Raw genomic sequence first — 24,635 nt, forward strand, 5'->3', positions numbered from 1 at the left:
TGTGTGTTTAGAAAGCCCCAGGGAATGTTAATCTCTCTGGCAATCTCAGTATTCCTGTCATTCCTGTCATGTCCCAACACTGATTTCACGTGTCTGATTTTGGCTATTCACAACAAACCAAACACAGATAATACCTAGCCAGCCCATGTTTGCAAAACATGCAACACAGTATCTAATATCCGATGTGCTTTTGCAATTGGACAGCTTTTTCCGGATAATCCCAAGTGTGTGAAGAATTATGTCAACAACAAATTTAGGATTGGCAGTCAGAACTACGTTGTGGTGCTTGGGTGCATCTTGGAAGCTACATATATTTTGTTCTTTGCAGACAGAAAAATGTGTACACGCACTATATCTGTTTGAATTCAGCCTCATAGATGACAGTATTCGCTGGTTCACTTCACAGGCAATGCCGTGACTCGTTAAGTTGAAAATTCAAACATGGCCTAGCATTTAACTGTCCATTAGCATTACTGGGTGCTTTCTACATTCTGCCTATCAAAGTCAATTAAAATATCAATTAGTACTCTCTTCTCATGCAGTATAAATGTTGGATTTCCCTTGAATCGGTGGGCTCAGTGGTTAGCACTGCTACGTCACGGCGCCAGGGGCCTGGGTTCAATTCCAACCTCTAGCAACGTCTGTGTAGAGTTTGCACATTCTCCCCGTGTCTATGTGGGTTTCCTCTGGGTGCACTAGTTCCCTCCCACAGTCCAAATGTGTGCAGGTTAGGGTGGATTGGCTGTGCTAAAGTGTTGAGGTTAGATTAGGTGGGTTATAGAGGGATGGGTCTGGGTGGGTTGCTCTGAGGGTCCATGTGGGCTTCTTGGGCCAAAGGGCCTGTTTCCACACTGTAGAGTTTCTATATAAGTTCACACCAGAAAGCTTCAAAAAAAGTATCCTTTTTTCAGCAATACATATTGTCTGGTTTTTGTGCAACATAATATTTGTTTACATGCCATATCTATTTTTAGCTGAGGTTATTGTATCTCAGTATATATAATGATATTGCACAGTGGGTACTGCATTCCAAACTGCACACAGGTGAAGTAACTCTTTTAATTAATTAGCCCATACTCTATAATCTTATATCATAGCCATCACTATGGCACATTTCAGTATTGATTCTGACAATAAAATGCTTTTAAATAATTAGTAAAATGTCATTGGCTCACACTCAATGCCTGAAATTCCTACAAAGAAATAAAAATACATGAGGATTCTTAAACAGTTGGTCAGCCTATGGGACAAAGAAAATGGTTTCATATCAACTGTAGTGGGATCTAATCAAACATTTCAGTCGTTTAGCTAAAAGCAATGAAGGAAATCAAATGATAGTTGAAATAACTCCACAGGGGTCAGTATCGCATCACCAAGTCACCCTTTATTTACACCTGTGTACGACTTGAGGCTGATACAGCTTCCTCAAATCTAGCTGTCAGAGTGAACAGAACGCCTGATGCTCCTGTTTATATCTGTCAGCCAGGGCTCCCTAATTAGACCAGATTAACAGCCCCAATCAGGGAACTCATTCTATGAGGTCCACCTGACGGACGTTGTGACAACCACTTTGACACCAACTTGCAAATGCTTGAGTGATATCACATTCAATGCCAATTCATTGGGGAGTGTCGCTGAACAAAGAGACTTGGAGTGCAGGTTCACAGTTCCTTGAAAGTGGAGGCCCAGATGGACAGCATAGTAAAGGCAGCATTTGGTGCGCTTGCCTTTATTTGTCAGTGCATTGAGTATAGGAGTTCGGAGGTCATGTTGCATCAGTACAGAACATTGGATAGGCCACTATTGGAATACTATGTGCAATTCTTGCCTCTCTGCTATAAGAAAGATATTGTAACTTGAAAGGGTTCGGAAAAGATTTACAAGGATGTTCCCAGGGTTGGAGGGTTTGAGCAATGAGGAGGTGCTGAATGGACTGGGGCTATTTTCCCTGAAGCAGCAGAGGCTGAGGGGTGACCTTGTAGAGGTTTATAAAATCATGAGGGGCACGGATAGGGTGAATAGACAAGATAGCTTCCCTGGGAGACAGTCCAAAAACAGAGGGCATAGGTTTAAGGTGACAGTAGAAAGGTTTACAAGGGACCTAAGGGGCAACTTTTTCAAGTAGAGGGTGATGCGTATACGAAATGAGCTGCCAGAAGAAGTGATGAAGGCTGCTACAATACGGCATTTAAAAGGCATCTGGGTAATTATATGAATAGGAAGAGCTTAAAGCGATATGGGCCACATGCTGGCAAACAAGACTAGATTTATTCAAGCTATCTGTTCGGCATGGACGAGTTGAACCACAGGGACTGTTCCCGTGAAGTCTATCTCTATGACTCTATAATGACAATGATATCAGTTGAGAGTAACTAGTAATATTGATTTACAGGTATTCAGCGCAGTTTATATCAATTGATAGCTGAGAGAGTGCTAATGAGATCAAGCGATGCTTGAAGACTGCTTGGTGAGAGTGAAGGAAGGACATCAAGAGTGAACGATGCAAGATGTTTAAAGGATGACAAACTGTTTCGCTAGAGAAATGGCTTCCAAATCTGGGCCATTTGCTGAGAGTACAAATGATACAGACGTCTCTTCTGGAGGGTAAAATGGGAGAGCAGCAGACAGAGGAATTGAGCTCTGCTTCTTTGGATGATGGATGCTTTCGATGCGTAAGGGTAATGTAAGATATGGCGAGCATGACATATGACAGCAGATCTCCTGCTAGGAGCAGCTTTAAGCATCAGTAGCAGATCACACCATTCTTCTTACAACCTCTGAAACATTTTTCAATTCCCTTTCATATGCACCCTTTCATACAAATCCCCACCCACACATACCTCTTTTCGCTAACCTAAACCAAATCCATTCTCAAGCATAACACATCAACCCCCGTCTCAAAATACCTGCCAGTCCCCTCAGTTGGAATGGTTTATACAGCTCAGCCATTGATCAAAAAACAAAAGACATAGCCAGACTGTCTAAGGTTTTGAAAATTGTTTTTGGCCCTTAGAAACTGCAGGCTGTCTCAAAAACCCCTACTCATTCTGACACAAGGTATTCAGCAAGCACTGTTAGTGCTCCTGGCATTTTCTGAGAAAAAGGTTTCAGCTTTCAGTATCTGCTTTTCCTTCAGTTATTCTGGTTCAGCAGTCAGCAATTTCATTGAAGATATTGGAAGTACGCTGGAAGGTGTTGGTACTTGTTCAGAGATGTAATTTATCCCCCAACCCCCTTCCCTCCCAAGTGAGGGATGAGTTTCATTGTGTACAATCTGAAGACACGGTCAACTCAGACAAGCCAGAGATCAAGACTGTAACCATTGCATTCACTCTGCAATGTGAGAGTTCAGTTTATCAATCAGCAATACAATCACAAGGTCATAATTGACAGTAAGCGTGTTAGTTACCATTTCAGAGGTGGCTGAATTTAGAATTAGAATTAGGTTTTATTGTCATATGTACTCAAGTGCGGGAATACAGCAGTTCAGTGAAAAGTGTACGATGCCACTATTTCCAGTGCCATCTTAGGTAACGAAGGTACAGAGTAGAAGAGTACGGAAATATGGTTCATAGCTCAATATTGCAATCCTGCTTAAGTGCCTAGCCATGATGGGCTCGCACTTCCCACAAGGGCTCAAACTCCTTCGCATTGGGCTTGTTCCTGCCCACGTTCATTGCTGCTGCAGATACCAGGAGGCCTCATGCTGCCTGTTCTCACTGCAACTGCAGATGGCAAGGGCCACCAATAGCCACTGTGCTGGGCTGGGACTTCCCCCGCACTGGCCCGCTGTCTTCCACATTAGCTATGCTGTCTCACTCTTCCCCACCGTGACTCGCTGTCCTTCTTGTTAGGCTCATTATCTCACTCTCCCCCATACTCTCTCACTGTCCCCATCCACTGGCTCAATCTTTCCACAAAAGGTAAGTAGATTAAAGTCAGAGAAAAAAGCTGTGAAGGAAGGAACTGAAAGTAAAAGCAATGGAGCAGATGGCCTCTGGGCAGGAGCCTGCACGCTGTGCTATTACTTTGCCACCATCTTGGAATCTTGCACCATTTCACCATTGAACAGAAAGGCTTAAGAAGTTGCACAACTCTCAATAAAAGCACAAAAACAAGCTCTCAATTTACACAAGAGGGGGTTTATGACGAAAAGAGTAAAAGCCAAGTGAAATATCTGCATGTTATTGACCTAAATCATCTGATGAATGCCATCTCTGTGCTACAATCAGGAAAGTTTGGTCTATTTAATTATAATATTGGTTGGTCATGGGTTGAATCATTAGCCTTAAAAAAAGGCCGAGTAATTTAACAGCTGAGTAACTGCATTGCCCATAAGGCCATGACTTGGTTTCAGCTTCTAACCTTGAAACCTGTGTCAAAGGAAGTGGTTGGGAGGTGTTATTGTGCACCAGTAAACATAGATAGATAATGAAACATCCTGACTAGGACAACAACAAGACTAAACAAAACTCGAAGAGAATGCCAAGGTAAAACAAGAAATCACGATCCAGCAATGTTAATGTTTGGGTTTAAAAATCATAGATTTGATATTTATATATCACTTTTAACTTGGGAAAAAAAACAAGAAAAACAACAGGTAAACATATGTGGTGACAAGCTGCATGGGGAGTGACAAATCTCAAGGGCTGACCTGGAGTGCCCATGATTTGAACATTACTGTTCTGGATGCTGCCACAAGAAATAAGACTCAAAAACATAAGAGTACGTTTCAGTGGCAGACAGGTAATTCTGATGAGGGGTTTGGGGTGTTGTCCTCTTTCCTGAGCTATGAGAATGATGCTACCAGGTGGCTAAGGTTGTGAACTTTGGAAAGGCACCATAATCCCAGAGGACCATAGAGTGGTCTCTCAATAGCAAGAGAAGACTGGTGGTGGTTTTACCTGAGGGTCACATTGTCTCAGTCAACGGGAGAGCTTGGCAAGGAGGTACCTTCATGGGAATTGAACCTATACTGGTGGCATGACTTAATGTTGCAAATCAGCCACCCAAGCTAACCAACCTTTATTGTCATGGTTGGTATAAGGTGAGACATTATGTCATGGAACTTCCAGGAATTAATCCTCAAGGAGAGACCATAGCTGTCAGTGAGGCATAAAGATCTTAGATCAGTGTTGAGTGAGAAAGCAGGTCCGGTTAAGATTGAAAGGGTATTCACATGGTGGGGACGCTATGAAATAAGAGACATGGGTTTATGACATGCATGTCCAGGATTGCTCCATTTCTCCTGGTATTGGCACCTAGGGGGCAAATCCATACAAATGATTGATGTCACCTCAGAATACTATGTCTGATGACCTCTCCATAGAACAATGGCAACGTTTGAGGTGAAGTGAAGTACATATAGTCTGGAAGTACCAGTACATGAGTATTGTTCAAAAGAGATACATGCTGCCAATGCCTATCAACTTGCACACATCAAGACAAATGCAAGAATGCAAAATTTCAAAAGATCACAACAATTTGCACAAAGGAGATAAGGGTGCTGATTGGCTCAGGTATTGACATTTGCTGAACAATCCTGTGTGAAGTAACAGCTGGAATAACAATTGATTTAAGATAATCAGTCAAGCTAGTAACAAGATAATAAAATGTGGGGCTGGATGAACACAGCAGGCCAAGCAGCATCTCAGGAGCACAAAAGCTGACGTTTCGGGCCTAGACCCTTCATCAGAGAGGGGGATGGGGGGAGGGAACTGGAATAAATAGGGAGAGAGGGGGAGGCGGACCGAAGATGGAGAGTAAAGAAGATAGGTGGAGAGGGTGTAGGTGGGGAGGTAGGGAGGGGATAGGTCAGTCCAGGGAAGACGGACAGGTCAAGGAGGTGGGATGAGGTTAGTAGGTAGCTGGGGGTGCGGCTTGGGGTGGGAGGAAGGGATGGGTGAGAGGAAGAACCGGTTAGGGAGGCAGAGACAGGTTGGACTGGTTTTGGGATGCAGTGGGTGGGGGGGAAGAGCTGGGCTGGTTGTGTGGTGCAGTGGGGGGAGGGGATGAACTGGGCTGGTTTAGGGATGCAGTGGGGGAAGGGGAGATTTTGAAACTGGTGAAGTCCACATTGATACCATATGGCTGCAGGGTTCCCAGGCGGAATATGAGTTGCTGTTCCTGCAACCTTCGGGTGGCATCATTGTGGCAGTGCAGGAGGCCCATGATGGACATGTCATCAAGAGAATGGGAGGGGGAGTGGAAATGGTTTGCGACTGGGAGGTGCAGTTGTTTGTTACGAACTGAGCGGAGGTGTTCTGCAAAGCGGTCCCCAAGCCTCCGCTTGGTTTCCCCAATGTAGAGGAAGCCGCACCGGGTACAGTGGATGCAGTATACCACATTGGCAGATGTGCAGGTGAACCTCTGCTTAATGTGGAATGTCATCTTGGGGCCTGGGATGGGGGTGAGGGAGGAGTTTGTCTTGATGTGTGCAAGTTGATAGGCATTGGCAGCATGTATCTCTTTTGAACAATACTCATGTACTGGTACTTCCAGCAACACCTTCCACCCCAACCTTCAGTTCACCTGGGCCATCTCCAGCACATCCCTCACCTTCCTGGACCTCTCAGTCTCCATCTCAGGCAACCAGCTTGTAACTGATGTCCATTTCAAGCCCACCGACTCCCACAGCTACCTAGAATACACCTCCTCCCACCCACCCTCCTGCAAAAATTCCATCCCCTATTCCCAATTCCTCCGCCTCCGCCGCATCTGCTCCCACGATAAGACATTCCACTCCCGCACATCCCAGATGTCCAAGTTCTTTAAGGACCGCAACTTTCCCCCCACGGTGATTGAGAACGCCCTTGACAGCGTCTCCCGCATCTCCCGCGACACATCCCTCACACCCCGCCCCCGCCACAACCGCCCCAAGAGGATCCCCCTCGTTCTCACACACCACCCTACCAACCTCCGGATACAACGCATTATCCTCCGACACTTCCGCCATTTACAATCCGACCCCACCACCCAAGACATTTTTCCATCCCCTCCCCTGTCTGCTTTCCGGAGAGACCACTCTCTCCGTGACTCCCTTGTTCGCTCCACACTGCCCTCCAACCCCACCATACCCGGCACCTTCCCCTGCAACCGCAGGAAATGCTACACTTGTCCCCACACCTCCTCCCTCACCCCCATCCCAGGCCCCAAGATGACATTCCACATTAAGCAGAGGTTCACCTGCACATCTGCCAATGTGGTATACTGCATCCACTGTACCCGGTGCGGCTTCCTCTACATTGGGGAAACCAAGCGGAGGCTTGGGGACCGCTTTGCAGAACACCTCCGCTCAGTTCGTAACAAACAACTGCACCTCCCAGTCGCAAACCATTTCCACTCCCCCTCCCATTCTCTTGATGACATGTCCATCATGGGCCTCCTGCACTGCCACAATGATGCCACCCGAAGGTTGCAGGAACAGCAACTCATATTCCGCCTGGGAACCCTGCAGCCATATGGTATCAATGTGGACTTCACCAGTTTCAAAATCTCCCCTTCCCCCACTGCATCCCTCAACCAGCCCAGTTCATCCCCTCCCCCCACTGCACCACACAACCAGCCCAGCTCTTCCCCTCCACCCACTGCATCCCAAAACCAGTCCAACCTGTCTCTGCCTCCCTAACCGGTTCTTCCTCTCACCCATCCCTTCCTCCCACCCCAAGCCGCACCCCCAGCTACCTACTAACCTCATCCCACCTCCTTGACCTGTCCGTCTTCCCTGGACTGACCTATCCCCTCCCTACCTCCCCACCTACACCCTCTCCACCTATCTTCTTTACTCTCCATCTTCGGTCCGCCTCCCCCTCTCTCCCTATTTATTCCAGTTCCCTCCCCCCATCCCCCTCTCTGATGAAGGGTCTAGGCCCGAAACGTCAGCTTTTGTGCTCCTGAGATGCTGCTTGGCCTGCTGTGTTCATCCAGCCCCACATTTTAATATCTTGGAATTCTCCAGCATCTGCAGTTCCCATTATCTCTGAAGCTAGTAACAAGGCTTATTTATACCTTCTGGACGTGATGTACATTCATAGACAAAGAACTGTATTCTGTAAAGAGAGGGAATAACTTCAAGCCATGCACATTTTTTGGAATTACCTGGAGGCTTGGGGAGACAGTAGTTTTCCACTCACTTCCACCAACAATGCATCAGTCAATCAATGACCAATTTTCTCCTGCAATATAAATTGTAGTGACCCTTTGAAATTTGGCATTCTTACACTTGCCCTGCAGAGTGCAAGATGAAAAATGTTGGCAATGTGTCTCTCTGTTCAAAAGTACATTTATTGTCTAATGGTTTTCTGTTAAAAATGTCAGGGCCAGTCACGTTCCTGACAATATCAGTCAATCATCATTAAAGGGCCACAGCCATCACTTCAAAGTGACTTGCAAATAATCTTGGAATTGCGTAATAAAGTTGTTAGAAATTGTGTCTGCCTTAAAATAATGTTTTCCCTTCTACAAAGTTTATTTTTGAAAAAACCTGACATCAAAACGTGTAACAGTTTTTCGTGGTGAACCAGATGTGCCATCTGCTCCTGCTCAAATGTTCCTAAACAGTCAACATCGTGAGTTCAAAGTAGCATTTTGGAACACATTACTTGCAAACCTCCTCTATGTCCACACATTTAAATATATATAGTAAAATTAGAAGTCATGACATAATCATTATTTATTATTTTCACAAGGGAAATTGCAGGAATGGTGCTCTATTATTGACCCTATTGCAGGGGAAAACTCTTTCTAACTCCACAGATTGATAATAATTAAATTCAGACTTGGTTATTAAAGTCTTATCACTGAATTCTCACTGCTTTATGTTATAGTGGGCACTGCTTGTAAAAGATGCAAGGAAATCAAAGTCATATATCTATGTTCAATTTGAAGTTGAAGACCTGCTATATATAGAACTGTGATAGGGGAAAATAGCAAACAATGAGAGAAGCCAAATAAATTGAGATCATGACCAACAAGCAAGCAAAATCCTAATGCAGAAAATATGCACTATGATAAAAACACCACTACCGCAAATACCCGGCAGTCTAGAGATACATGCATAGGGAATGCACATCATTCACATCAATGAGCCTTTGTTGGGCTGTTTTTACACTATGCGAGGCCAAAACTAGTACTGTTACTTCTCAGCAAGCTGCGTCCAAAAGGTAAACATTTCCTAAGGTCACATACCAACAAGACCCCAAATACAGGTCTCACTGACTGCTAGTCTTCGTGAATACCTTAGTGGATCTTTAGATTCAAGCTGGCTGCACTAGACCCATGGGTCAAGAGCCAGTGGTGTGCTCAATGGTCTCACACAATATGAAAGGAGCTTGAGACGCAGGGAGAAATATTTTCCTCTGTTTTGACTAAATTTAGTGAAACTTATGGAGACACATATAGACAATAGAGTACTTCATTTAGATGGCACTAACTCAACATCTGTCTTTAGCATTGCTCGGAGGAATACTGCAGCCCAAAAACAAGCAGAGAAAATGTAATTAATAGTCAGAGAAAGACTAATCATGTGAAAAATTGTACAAGATTGGAGCAAATTTTTAAAAAAGGCATTTAATTTCCAGCCAGCACTGCAGTGTACAAATTGGTAAATGACACAGCATTAGGGCGTTTGGCATAACAGCAGGAAGATGGGGTGATAATATATTTTTAGACATCAAGTTGTCATGAATATTCTGTCTGAAAAAGGATAGTGGAAACAGACTCAATAATGACTTTCAAAAGGGATTTGGCTATATGCTTTTATATGTACAATGGGTTGAATTGCCTTATTTTCTACAGTATTCTTCCATAAACCCATTTTCAAGTGCAATCAAAGTACATGCCTGAGTACAGTTGGAACATGCGCTGATTAATTGAAATAAAATAGACCACCCACCATTGCTGTTCATGTTGTTCAGGTGGACTTAGGAAAGTGTGATGACTATAATCAGAAACTCGAGCCCAGACTTGTACAGTATTGCATATGATCACAAGCAGGTTACAAAAAGTCACATGTTTCTCTCTGGTTTCTGCTTGATGTTAACAATAGTATTAATAACAGTTACAACATATCAAGGTTTCTTTTTATGTCTGGAGTCAAAGAAATGTTGTCGAGGCTATGTTGAGAAATTGAATGGTTCCATATCTTATTTACACACGTGTAATGGCAAACCAGGTCCTGGGACAATGTAAAGTGAGATTGCAAAATTAAATGCAATGCTAAATGGGAAAAGGTCCAGGACAACAGATGTCTATCAATTCTTTTCAATCAGTTGCATCAACTCTACATTGAATTAATGGGAACAATTGATTGAAGAACTCAATTTATTATTCAGACATTGACACGGGATTTCTCTGCTATCTACAGAGGATTGATAATTCATCACACAGCATGTTTTGCGAATTGCTATAGCTCATGTTATAGTTCACCTGGGAGAAACCCCAAGGCAGTAGCAAGTTGGTTAGAATTCACATGACACAAATGGCTTTGCTTGTCTGTGCTGACAGTCATGACCATAAAATAAATAAGGTGAAATTAGAGATGATGGAACAAAAGCGATCTATGTTGTAGACCTCTAGGCTGGCTTCCAAACTTCAGCTTGAAAATCGAACGTCATCCAAAACTCTATTGCCTGTATCGTAATCTATCGCCCCTGTACGTGTTGACCTCCATACACTCAAATTAAGCCTCAAATTAAATTTTTCATCATTATGTTCAAATCATCTTCATTGATTTCCTTGTAAACCCTTCCAGCTCAATAAACCATCTTCCAATCTGTGTTTCTTCAATTTCAAGTATTCATGCTCCACCATTAGAATCTTTGCCTTTCACTTCTAAAACACTAGATTGTATAGGCTATATACTTAATCGGCTCGATCAAAGCTAAGAGCTGAAATTACTTGTCTAAATATTCTTGAAATTTCCACCTCTCTCACATATTTTCAGGGTCTCCCTAAAACCTATTTCTTTAAAAAAACACCTCTAAATCTGGAAATCTGAAACAAGCACAGGGATTGCTGAAGAAACTCAGCATGTCTGTGGAGAGAGAAACAGAGTTAAGATTTCAGAACTGAAGAAAAGTCACACTGAGTCAAAACATGCTTGTTTCTTAAATCAGAATTTTAGTCACCTCTCTGCCATAGATAATTTTAGACTTATTTCCAGTGCTTAGTGTGTTTGTATATGCACATGAGCATTTTCTTACCCATTGCGTAATTAGCTTAATTCTCAAAAACTCAGCACGAAGGTTGTAATTTGAAATGAAGCGGTTGTAGCGTCATAAAATCATAGAGATGTACAGCATGGAAACAGTCCCTTCAGTCCAACTCATTCAGGCTGACAATTTATGCTGAATTAATCTAGTCCCGTTTGCCAGCATTTGGCCCATATCCCTCTAAACTCTTTCTATTCATACACTCACCCAGAGGCCTTTTAACTGTTGTAATTGTACCAGCCTCCACCACTACCTCTAGCAGCTCATTCCAGACACGCACCACCATCTGTGTGAAAACATTACCCATTAGGCCCCTTTTAAAAATTTCCCATCTCACCTTAAAACTATGCCCTCTAGTTTCAGACTCCCCTACCCTGGGAAGAATACCTTGGCGATTTACACTATCCATGCTATCTATTTTTAGCACTCTATAAGGTCACCGGTCAACCTTCCAATCCTCAGGAAAAATAGTCCCAGCCTAATCAGCCTCTCCCTAGAGCTCAAACCCTCCAACCCTGACAACATCCTCGAAAATCTTTTCAAAACCCTTTCAAGTTTCTCAATGTCTTTTGTTATAGCAGAGACACTAGAATTAAATGCAGTATTCCAAAAGTGGCCTAACCAATATCCTGTACAGACACAACATGATCTCCTGACTCCTATACTCAATGCACTGACCAAAAAAGGCATACCAAATGCCTTCTTCATTACCCTGCCTACCTCTAGCTCTATCTTCGAGGGACTGTGAACCTGCACCTCAAGGTCTCTTTGTTCATCAACATTCCCTGAGACCTTACCATTAAGTATATAAGTCCTGCTGAGATTTGCCCTACCAAAATATAATGTCCCCCATTTATCTAAATTAAACTCCATCTGCCACTCCTCAGCCCATCAGTCGATCTGATCAAAGTCCTGTTGTACTCTGAGATAACCTTATTTCTCACATACTTACTCCATAGCTTAAGAAAAATGTGTCATCTCACTCATACAACTCACACACACTGTCACACACAGACAGAAGAGACAATAGAAAATAAAACAGCAATTGTAAAGGTAGAGTTTAACTCAGCCTCGGTTTTGCAGCAGGCCTGAAAATCATTAGCTGAGTTGTTATTATGGCTGAAGTGAAGGTCTTGAAAGAAAGAAATTTCCCAGCAGTTGTGATAACTCATTTGGTTGATTTGCCTCAAGATAAATTGCTCAATAAACCTGGAAGCTGGGACACTTGGCTGCCTGATCACATGTTCCTGCAATGATTTCTGATGGTTCTGTCAAAAAGCAGTTTGAAACTCTGTCATTTCTTTTAGAGGGAGAAAAGAGGTCACCGTATCCTGCGACCTCACATGCTTTGACAAGTTCTGGTCCAAGAGGAGGATTGTGGTAACTCAATCAGTAGTCTGGATCATTTACCCACATGTAGCAGAAGCCAAAACCTTTTGAATCCTGGCAAGGGAAATTCACACTTTCAATGAAAGAACCTTGTTTATACCCTGCCCTTAACGGTCAATCAGTGATAATCAGAGGTTAATTTTGTCTTTTAGAGAGATAAGACAACTTGATTCACCAAACTACCTGGTAACCCTTAAAAACCATCTTGATTTTCGATCTTTCAAAGAGGTAGCTTCTATATAACATTCTTCTTAAGGGATCACAATGTTACCATGTCAGTACTGATTTGACACCGCTTTATGTGATTCAGTGCTAAATATAATTTTGTAACAGCACTGTCTCGTAGAAAGGGTTTGAGCTATAGGGAGAGGCTGAATAGACTGGGGCTATGTTTACCAGAGCATTGGAGGCTGAGGGGTGAACTTGTAGAGATCTATAAAATCATGCATGGCATGGATAGGCTGAATAGACAAGGTCTTTTCCCGGGGTGAGGGAGCCCAAAACAAAAGGGCACATGTTTAAGGTGAGAGGGGAAAGATTTAAAAGGGGCCAAAAGGGCAACTTTTTCACACTGAGGGTGGTGTGTGCACGGAATGAGCTGCCAGAGGAAGTGGTGGGTGTTGGTACAATTACAACATTTAAAATGCGCCTGGATGGATGTATGAATAGGAAAGGGTAGTGGGATATGGACCAAATATTACTAGGTTTATTTAGGAAATCTGGTCAGCATAGATGAGTCGACTGAAGCATCTGTTTTCCTCTTGTATATCTCTATGACTCTATTAGAGTCAGAGAATTCCGATAGTGTGGAAGCAGGCCATTTGACTCATAGAGTTCATACTGACCCTCTCACCAGCATCCCACCCACACTCAACCCCCTGCCCTATCCTTGTAACCCAACACTTCCCATGGCTAATCCATCTAATGTGCACACCATTGGATTGTGGGAGGAAACCAGAGCAGCGGGAGGATAACTCATGCAGATATATGGAGAATGTGCAAACTCCACACAGACGGTCACACCAGGGTGGAACCAAACCTGGATCCCTTGTACTGTAAAGCAGCAATGCTAACCGCTGAGCCACCATTCCACCTCGCGTCACATGGAATGTTCTACTACATTGAAAATGCTGTATAAATGAGAGCATCGTATGTTGCTGATTTCCCTGCAGAGCCAATAACGGGATTGCCCACAGTAGTCAAGGAAGAGGGGCACCAGTTAATGTTTCTTTTTCTGGTGATGGTGCATTGATTCATGTAACCCACTTTCTCCATTGCATAGGCCAGCAACATGGTTTCCCACGTAGGAGGCCTCTGAATACCTGGTTCTAGCCAGTGAACAGTCTAAAACAGAAAAGAATTTCCATTAGAATCTGGCCACTAGAGAAAAAGAGGGTGGGCTTCACAGAACAAGCAGCCCTAAGCAAGGGGTAGAACTCTGGTTCCACAACATGACAGAACCAACATTGACCAAGTGGGCATATTTCTGAACTTAAATGACAAATTAAGATCTTGAAGTGCCAAGTGGGTGATCCACCTCAGCCACGTCCAGAAACCTCCAGCATCACAGATGCCAGTCTGCAGCCAATTCAATTCATTCCACTTGGTATCAAGTTGGAAGCACTGGATAGTACAAAGGCAACATTCCAGTAATACTACTGAAAACTTATGCTATAGAACTTTCTGCATTCCTAGCCATGCTGTTCCAGCACAGCTACAACACTAACATCTACCCGACAATGTGAAAAGTTGCCCAAGTATGTCCTGTAAACACAAAGCTGGACAAAGCCAGCTGGGCAATTACCACCTCAACAGCCTACTCTCGATCATCAGTAAAGCGATGGAAGGGAACATTATCAGTGCTATTAAAGACCACTTCTTCAGCAAATAACCTGCTCACTGACACCCAGTTTGAGTTTCACTAGGGCCACTTAGCACCTGATGTCTTTATATATACTTCTAAACAGAACCAAATTCCAGAGGTCAGGTGAGAGTGACTCTCTTTGACATCAAGGTTAAATTTGACTTTGTGTGGCATCAGGAGTCCATGAAATTCAAGCCAATAGGAATCAGGGTATAGGTGGGAGCTCTCAGTATGTGGAGTCATACCTGACACAAAGCAAAGCGGCCATCGTGAGTAACTCACCACCTGACTTTCCAAACCTGTTAGCCATCTACACAACCCAGGTCAGGAGTGTAATGGAATATGCCATGCTTGCCCAGATGAGTGCAGCTCCAACCACGCTCAAGAAGCTTGACACCACCCAGGACAAAGTAGCCCGTTTGATTGGTACCACATCCACAACATCCGCTGCCTTCACCACTGATGCACACAGCAGCGTTGGCAAGATGTACTGCAGGAATTCGCCAAAGCTCTTAGACTGAATTTTCCAAACCCACAACCACTGCTATTTACGGCAGCAACCCCATGGGAACACCATTGCCTGCAAGTTCCCCTCCAAGTCACTCACTCTCCTGTCTTGGAAAAATACCACTGTTCCTTGCTGGGACAAGATCCTAGAATTGTCTTCCAGACAGCACTGTGGAGATTTCTACACAAAATCATCATCATGTTCTTGAGTGTATCTGCAGGTGGGTGGTACGTGTATGGAATGAGCTACCAGTGGTGGAGGCTGTTACAATCACAACATTTAAAAGGCATCTAATGGGTATTTGAATAGGAAGGGTTCAAAAGGATATGGACCAAATGCTGGCAAATGGGGCTAGATTTAGATAACAAAGTGTGAAGCTGGATGAACACAGCAAGCCAAGCAGCATCTGTTCATCCAGCTTCACACTTTGTTATCTTGGATTCTCCAGCATCTGCAGCTCCCATTATCACTGGGACTAGACTTATGTAGGATATCTGGTCAGCATGGATGAGTTGGACCAGAGGGTATGTTTCTGTGCTGTATATCTCTAAGTGCTGGTCCAGGCAACAAAGCATACAACCCATTAATATTTTTTTTAAATTGGAAGATGACAGGAAGGGACAAACATGTCAGTCACCCGCTCAAGCAGGTTAGTTCTGAAATCTGGCCCCTATTTGAAACACGAATCTAGCATTTCCATGTGATGTTGTCCTTGGAATGCAAACAGGTTAATGGATGTGCAAACTCATGGATTATCTAGCCCTAGAATGGATGCATAAAATCAGAAGCAATTTGAGACACTGGACAGATGTTGCTCTATGATGTTGTTCACTGACAACAATGCGTCATCGATGGCGATCCTTTTCAAAGGTAACAGAAGTCCTATTTCCATGTTGAGTCTATGAAAAGTGAGCCCTAATAAATTTCCAGTAACAAGCAGCAGGTCAGGACCTTAGAGTAAACTGAAGATTCAAAATAGTCCATGAGAGTACTGTAAAAGAACTCAGATGACGGAGAAATCTGGAAGGCCTAAATGATTTTCCCCCATTCTTGCATTCTTATGTTCTTAGGTTTTTAAATGATACCATCTGTAATGGCACAGAAATAACTTCTTAGATGCAATATTGTTGAACTATAAAATGTTTCAAAATGTTAACACTACGATGCTTTGTTCGTGTGCAATTGGTAAAGAATGTGTAGCAACTGTTCCAATTTACTTTACAATCATGCTGTTGTTTCAACAACCCAATGTAGCAGCAAATGGTAGTCAAGGTGATGCTTTCTTCTCTTCCAATGGAGCCCAGCCTGCTACTGTTCCAGATCACTGGTTACCACAGAGACTTTTACAGAAATTATTTTTCATGGCCTGTTTATGAGCCATGGAAATGAAATCATTAACCTGGACAATTCTGATTGAAGACTACTTCAAGCTGAGAGTTGCTGGGCTCATGAAAGGCCTGCTGGGAGAAAGAAGCTACAAAAAATATTCTTATCACTACCTCCTCCATAACTCACATATTCTAGGATTAGGGCAACTGGTGTGACAACATAACAGCTTTGGGTATTATCCAAGAATGTGCATCAATACTGCATTAAGAAATTGATGAACTGCTTATCCATTAAATGCTGGCGATGTATTTACAATCCAGATTTAATTACATGAGTTTCCAGGCCTTAATCTAATTTGGCCCAGCTACCTGAAAACCACATTCGTTAAAGCAGGGGTCATGTTTTCCAACACCAATAAGATACAGGCTGCAAAATTCTGCATATACAGAAACATAAAGACTGGTATGTTACAAAGAGAAAAACAAAGGCAGCGGTGTTGTTTTACACAGAGCTAAACCTAGACTGCAGCCTGTTAGACAGAGATTGGCACATGTTAGCTACATTTCTGAAGAGTCGTACTGATATTTCTAGTCACATTTAGACCAGATTGGGTAAGGATTTCAGATTTCCTGTTTGTAAATTGTATAGGATTTTACAATAAAAGCAAAATACAGCAGATCCAGGTATTCTGAAATAAAACTGGGAGGTGCTGGAAGTCTGACAGCATTCTGTGGAGTGTGAAACAAAGTTAATTGTTCCAGGTCAGACATGCCTCTTATTCAGACTGAGAGTCATATTGGATTTGAACCATTAACACTGTTTCTCGTCTCCATGGATACTGCCAGACCTGCTGAGCTGCACCAGAATTCTCTGTGTTTGTTTCATATTTCCAGCATCAACAGTTTTTTTATTGCTTTTGTTCTACAGTTAGCTACATCAGTGTCAACAACTCACATCCACCCAACAATGTGGATAATTGCCCAGCTCTGTCCTGTACACAAGAAGCAGGACAAATCCAATCCAGCCAGTGTCTGCCCCATCAGTCTCCACTTGGTCATCAGTGAAGTGGTGGAAGGTGTCATCAACAATGTTACCAAGCGGCACCTGCCCAGCTTGAGTTTCGCCAGGGCCACTCAGCTCCTGGCCTCAGTACAGTGTTGGTTCAACCATGGACAAAAGATCTGAATTCCAGAGGTGAGGTGACAATGACAGCCCTTGATATCAAGGTCACATTCAAGAGTCTAACGGGGACCTTTGATCTGATGGGCCAGGGAGTGGCAGATACAGCTTAATTTAGATAAATGTGAAGTGTTGCACATTGATAAGCCAAATCAGAGCAGGACTTATACACTTAATGGTAAGATCCTAGGGGGTGTTGCTGAACAAAGAGACATTGAGGAGCAAGTTCATTGTTCCTTGAGGATGGAGTCAAAGGTAGACAGGATAGTGAAGAAGACAAGTGTCTCACTTGCCTTTATTGGTAAGAGGATTGAGTGAAGGAGTTGGAATGTCATGTTATAGCTGTACAGGACATTGGTTAGGCCACTTTTCTGCTACAGGAAAGATGTCATTAAACTTGAAAGGATTTCCAACCCTCCAAATTCATTCCACCCTGATGACATCGTGTCCTCATTAACCCCACATTGATCATGGCTAAACATTGCACATCCCTGGAAGAAGTTCACCTAACCTGCACATCTTTGGGCTGTAGGAGGAAATCCACACAGATACACGGAGAACATGCAAAATCCGCTCAAACGTTTGTCCAAGACTGAAACTGAACCCATATCCCTGTGCTGTGAGGCAGTAGCAATGTTAACCACTGTGTCTCTCCCATCATCTGAGCTCAGTGATTCTAACTCAGTGTCAGAGACATTTGTGTTTTGGACAACAAGTGGAATACACATTGGAAGTTCAAACCTCCCAGGTAAGTTCCACAAAAGTGAATGTGTCAGAGCTTCCATGAGTTCCCAATGCATATATTAGGTTATAAGATTGGGACCATAATTTTGCAAAATTACTTTCCCGAAGCAAACGAATAAAATTCAAAGGCAGGTAGTATTGAATTGTTAATCAATGTTTTCTTAAAAAATGTAGTCTTAAGTGTCGTAAGTTTCAAATGTTACACATGGAATTCCAGATCCTTAAACTAACATTTAGTTAGAAACAGACCAAACTGCTCAGCAGCCAAATGAAACACAAGGTAGTTTACTGAACATTGTAGATGACCCCCGGAGCATTAATCACAAATCAAAGCAGCTCTTAAAATGTCTCGCAGGTGTGCATTAGCAAGGCAAGATCACCAGGCAGGAGCTCAAGCATCCGAAACCATTGGAAGAATGCACAGAGTGCAGCCTGGTTCTTACACCCAAGTAAAAAAGAAGAAGTTGATATTGTTATCTACTTGCAAATCACACTCCTGCTCCTTCCCTCACCTCCAGCTTTCCTCATTGCCGCTCTTGTCAAACTGACTAACCGCACATTCAACTGATCGTCGTGAATTCAGAGTAATTGGACTGTGACATTGCAGGATCAGGAGGGTGCCAGTTTCCATTACTTATATGCGGATGGGGGAGGGAGGGAGGGAAACAGAGATTTGACAGAAGTGTTAAGTGAATCAATCAGTATTCTGGTGAATTCCCAGGATTTGCTAGCAGTAATGAGAAGAGGGACGCAGAACTAGCAGAACTAGGAAGGATGATACACTGGCACTGTTGGTCTCTAAAATCTTAAATGTTGAATAATGTTGTATGAGAAAGAGAAATTCACACTTAAATAGAGCATTATGTATTGTCCAGGACACAGCAGGACTCTCTAGTCTCCTTCAACATAGTGCCATGAGATCTTGCATATCCACTGAGAGGTTGGTCATTTTAATCCTCAGTCTTGCAGTCATGCTCCCAGCTCTGCACTTTCACTGTCAGCTTAGAATTTCTTGCACAGCCTCTGGGGTCGGTTAGCACAGTTGGCTGGACAGCAGGTTTATAATGAAAATGGATGCCAGTGATATCAGTTCAATTCCTGCACTGTTTGAGGTTACTGCTGTGTGAACCGTCCTTCTCAACCTCTCCCCTCCTCTGAGGTGTAGTAGGTCACCACTAGTCACCTGCCCAATGGGACAGCAGCCCAATGGTGACATTCCCTTTAGATTTTTCTGTTCAAGTCTCTGGAATTGAACTTAAACTCACAACATTCTATCCCACAGGCAACAACATTACTAATTGAGGCATGGCCGAACCTGTCATTAATTGTTACAGGTGCTTTGCCCAGCGTTTCACTCTTTGTCTATTTTCTGTAGCTTTCTCTCCCTCGGTCACTGTCCTCTACAAATGTCACCGATTAAGATGTTTAAATTTTCCACGAATAAAACACTTTATGCTAATCCATGCTCTGTTTTCTTGAGGAGGTTTCAAATCAATTTGTCTTTGTTTGGGAAAGCCAACATAATCCGAGCACCAAACCATCATCTCCCAAACCATCCACAGCCTCATCGCCTCAGGTGACCTCCCACCCACAGCCTCCAACCTCATCATTCCCCAACCCCGCACCTCCCGCTTCTATCTCCTTCCCAAAATCCACAAACCCGCCTGCCCTGGTCGACCCATTGTCTCCGCCTGCTCCTGCCCCACCAAACTCATCTCCACCTATCGGGACTTCATTTTCTCCCCCTTGGTCTAGGAACTCCCTATCTATGTCTGTGACACCACCCACACCCTCCACCTCCTCCATAACTTCCAATTCTCCGGACACCAACACCTCATTTTTATTATAGACATCCAGTCCCTGTACACCCGAATTCCCTATACAGATGGCCTAAAGGCCATCTGCTTCTTCCTGGCCTGCAGGCCTGACCAGTCCCCCTCCATATGACACCCTCATCTGCTTATCTGAACTTGTCCTCACCCTCAACAACTTCTCTTTCAATTCCTCCCACTTCCTACAGACAAAGGGGGTGGTCATGGGCACCCACATGGGCCCCAGCTATGCCTACCTCTTTGTAGGGTACGTGGAACAATTCCTCTTCCAACGCTACACTGTCCCTATCCCCCACCTCTTCCTCCGTTAAATTGATGACTGTATCGGCGCCGCCTTGTGCTCCCATGAGGAGCTCAAACAGTTCATCCACTTCACCAACATCTTCCACCCCAACCTTAAGTTTACCTGGACCATCTCTGACACCTCTCTCTCCTTCCTGGACCTCTCTGTCTCCTTCTCTGGCATCCACCTGGAAACTGTTATCCATTTTAAGCCTATGGACTCCCACAACTACCTAGAATATTCCTTCTCTCACCCACCTTCCTGTAAAAAGGCCATCCCCTATTCCCAATTCCTTTGCCTCCACCGCATCTGCTCCCGAGAGGAGGCACTCCACTCCCAAACATCCCAGATGTCCTCTTTTCTCAAGAATCGCAACTTCCCCTCCACAGCGATTAAAAATACCCTCGACTGTGTCTCCCACATTTTCCCCAACTCATCCCTCACACCCCGTCCCTGCAATAACAACCAAAACAGAATCCCCATTGTCCTCACAAACCACTCCACCAACCTCCAAATCCAACGCATCATCCTCTGACACTTCCGCCATCTGCAATCCGACCCCACTACCAAAGACATTTTTCCCTCCCCACCCTTATGTGCTTTCCGGAGGGACCACTCTCTCCATGACTCCTTTGTCCACTCCATACACCTCTCCAGCCCCACCACACCCGGCACTTTTTCCTGCAACCAAAGCGAGTGCTACATCTGACCTTGTACCTCACCCCTCACCTCCATCCCAGGCCCTAAGAAGACTTTCCACTTCAAACAGATGTTCACCTGCACGTCTGTTAATGTTATATACTGTATCCGCTGTTCCCGTTGTGGCTTCCTCTACATTGGGGAAATCAAGCGGAGGCTTGGGGACCGCTTTGCAGAACACTTACTCTCAGTTCACATCAAACATCTACACCACCCAGTCGCAAACTATTTCAACTCCCGCCCACACCCCCCACTCCTCGGACAACATGTCCCATCTGGCCCTCCTGCATTGCCATGATGGTGCCACCCAAAAAATGCAGGAACAGCATCTCATATTTCGCTTGGGAACCCTGCAGCCCAAGGGCATCTATGTGGACTTCACAAGCTTCAAAATCTCCCCTCCCCCGATTGCGTCGCAAAACCAGCCCAGCTAGTTTCTGCCTCCCTAACCATTTCTCCCACCTCAAGCACTAACACCATCTCCTACCCACTAACCTCATCCCGCCTCCTTGACCTATCCGTTCTCCCTGGACTGACCTATTCCCCCCACACCAACTCCCCACCTACATTCACCTTCACTGGCTCTAACCCCGCCTCTTTGACCTGTCTATCTCCTCTCACCCTATCTTCTCCTTTATCCATCTTCTATCCACCTCCCCCGTCTCCCTGGTTATCTCAGAATCCCCTTCCCCTCCCCCATTTCTGAAGAAGGGTCTCTTCCAGAAATCTCAAACTTTCCCGCTCCTCTGATGCTGCTTGGCCTGCTGTGTTCATCCAGCTCTACACCGTGTTATCTCAGATTCTCCAGCATCGGCACTTCCTACTTTCCCTATAACCAGGGATCCCCTCAGTTCAGGGGACTGACTCCGAGCTGGCTGGCCACAGAACTGAACACAAGTAAACAAAGGGTGACTTGGTGATGGGATACCAGTCATTGTGCAGAAATCTCATTAGCACTGCTGCCTCACAGTGCCAGGGACCTGGGTTAAATTCCAGCCTGTGGAAGACAGCCGGTATGGAGTTTGCACATTCTCCCCATGTCTGCGTGGGTTTCCTCCGGGTGCACCAATTTCCTCACACAGCGAAAAGATGTGCAGGTCAGGCGGATTAGCCACGATAAATTGCCCCATAATGTCCAGGGATGTGCAGGCTAGGTGGATTAGTCGTGGGAAAAGCTGAGTTACAAGTATAGGTTAGGGGGATGGCTCTGAATGGGATGCTATTTAGAGAGGTGGTGTGGACTTAATGAGCTAAATGTCCTGACTTCATGCTGTAGCAATTCTATGAAAAGGCACACTTAAATTAGCATGAGGAAGGACCTGTAGAAGATGGATTTGGATAGAGATAAGCATCAAAGAATTGGTGCAATTCTGGTGTTTTTGGCACAGCCAATGGTTCTCAAGAGCTAAGAAGGCATCTGCAAGGCATCTGCACGTTTCAACTGGGAGTCACTCCAGATGCCATATTGGTGAAGGTGTTAACGTTCACAAGGTGAATGCCCATTGGGAGTGCACAGTAGATAGACCGTGGTGTCACTGATTTGAATTAAATTATTAAATGATTTATTGAATGATTTATTGTCACATATATTTTACAGAGAGAAAAACAGTGAAGCACAGTGAAATGCTTTTCCACTGTCGCCACGACCCGGTGCCACTTTAAATAATTTAATAATAATAAGAAGAAAATAGAAAGATACAGCTTAAAGAGAGTCCATCAATCCTGAGCCAGTTCATAACCATCAATGATGTGCCCTCCTCCACTGCCTCACTGCTGTCAGCATTGGGCCTAATCAACATCAAACTCACCGATCCTCAGGTGCCATCTTTCGCTTCTGGGCCAATAATCTTCTGCCACTGCCTGTGGCAAGACCACCAACATCAGAGTCACGTCTCTCACTGCTGGGCCACCACGATATCAGCGTCATGCCCTTTCCCACCACTTCACTGCTGCCATCGTGGGGAGGCAATGGCCTAGTGGTATTATCGCTGGACTATAAATCCAGAGACCCAGACAGATTTCTGGGGACCCAGGTTCAAATCTTGCCACAGCAGATGGTGGAATTTAAATTCAGTAAAATATCTGGAATTAAGAATCTAATGATGACCATGAATCAATTGGAAAAACACATCTGGTTCACTAATGTTCTTTACGGAAAGAAACTGCCGTTCTTATCTGGTCTGGCCTACGTGTGACTCCAGAGCAACATGGAGTCTCAACTGCCTCTGGGCAATTAGGGATGGGCAACAAACGCTGCCTGGCCAGTGATGCCATCATCCAGTGAATGAATAAAGAAAAAATAAAATCACTGGACCTAACCAATGACAAAGTCACCAATCCTCAGGCACCACCTTTCTGCACTGGGCCTGCCTTGCCAATTCTAATGCCGGGCCTTGTGCTCAAAAGTAAGGGCTCACTCGAGGTCCATGCTGGGTCCACTCAAGGCCTGTGCCTCCTCCATGCTGAGCCGGCTGTCTTAAAGTGAGAAATCTTGTATTATCCTTTTCACCAACAACTGGAAGTTCCAATTCCCTTTGAAATTCCCTTTATTTTTCTACTTTGTACCTAAAATTTTATATCTAGGATCCGAGAAATCTAAGATGGCACCAGGAATGATGACATTGTTTACTTTTCACTGTCTGTTCATCTCTATCCCTGCACTTGAGTACATGTGACAATAACATCCAATTATAATTCTCTATGGAGACTGTTACAATGCTGCCACACATTGACCTTTGGGGTGCTGAGATAATATTTCCACTGCAGTTTCCCTTTGAAGCTGCCCTGTGGTGCTTGGCAGAGTGCATGGCAAGATTTGCAAGCTGTACTGGATGCTAGAAAGTAGGGAAGGAATATGGGAGAGGAAATGGGTGATGGCAAAGAAAGGGAGAAGCTAATCCCGAGGGCTCCTATCCAGCCTGTATGAATAACTTGTTCAACATTCAAACTGCAGAGCTCACTTCCCCATTTACCAACATTACTACATTTTTAAAAGAATTTTTAAATTGCTGTTGCAGAGTCTATTTAGCCACAGCACAAGAGCAAATGGCACAAATAAACATTCTAAACCAAATTTATTTTGCATTCTAATACTGACTAATCGCCTGCCACATGCCTTTGCCTGATCCGGAGCTCACGCACAGTCATACCGACTGCAGCCTGGATGGTGTGAGGTTTTCTCCCTTTCACTGGGACGGTGTGGGAAACAATGCATGATCTTGAGTATTTTGAGATCTTCAGCACCCGACTTTGGAATGCAGCATCTCAGTTTGGATGGTAACGGACTGATCAGTGGGCAACAGCAAAGTCGAGTGATAGCGGGAGCAAAGATGTGTCACCCTGACAGAGAACAGCAAATGGGTGCATCCTTGGCATCGCATGAAGGAATGATCATTTATCGCTGCTTGTACTCTACCGTGAACCACACAGTAAAATACGGGAAAATCTTCAATGGACTCCACTGTCGGAACCATTTTAAATAGTTTAAGGATAAAGGAATGAAAAGATATAGCTGAAAGAGAGTCCATCTTCATTTTCACCATCTCCACCATCAGTCCTCAAACTTGAGCCGCTGCCCAACGATTCCTGTGCCACCACT

This window comes from Stegostoma tigrinum, chromosome 10, assembly GCF_030684315.1.
Source record: "Stegostoma tigrinum isolate sSteTig4 chromosome 10, sSteTig4.hap1, whole genome shotgun sequence".
Taxonomy (NCBI): Eukaryota; Metazoa; Chordata; class Chondrichthyes; order Orectolobiformes; family Stegostomatidae; genus Stegostoma; species Stegostoma tigrinum.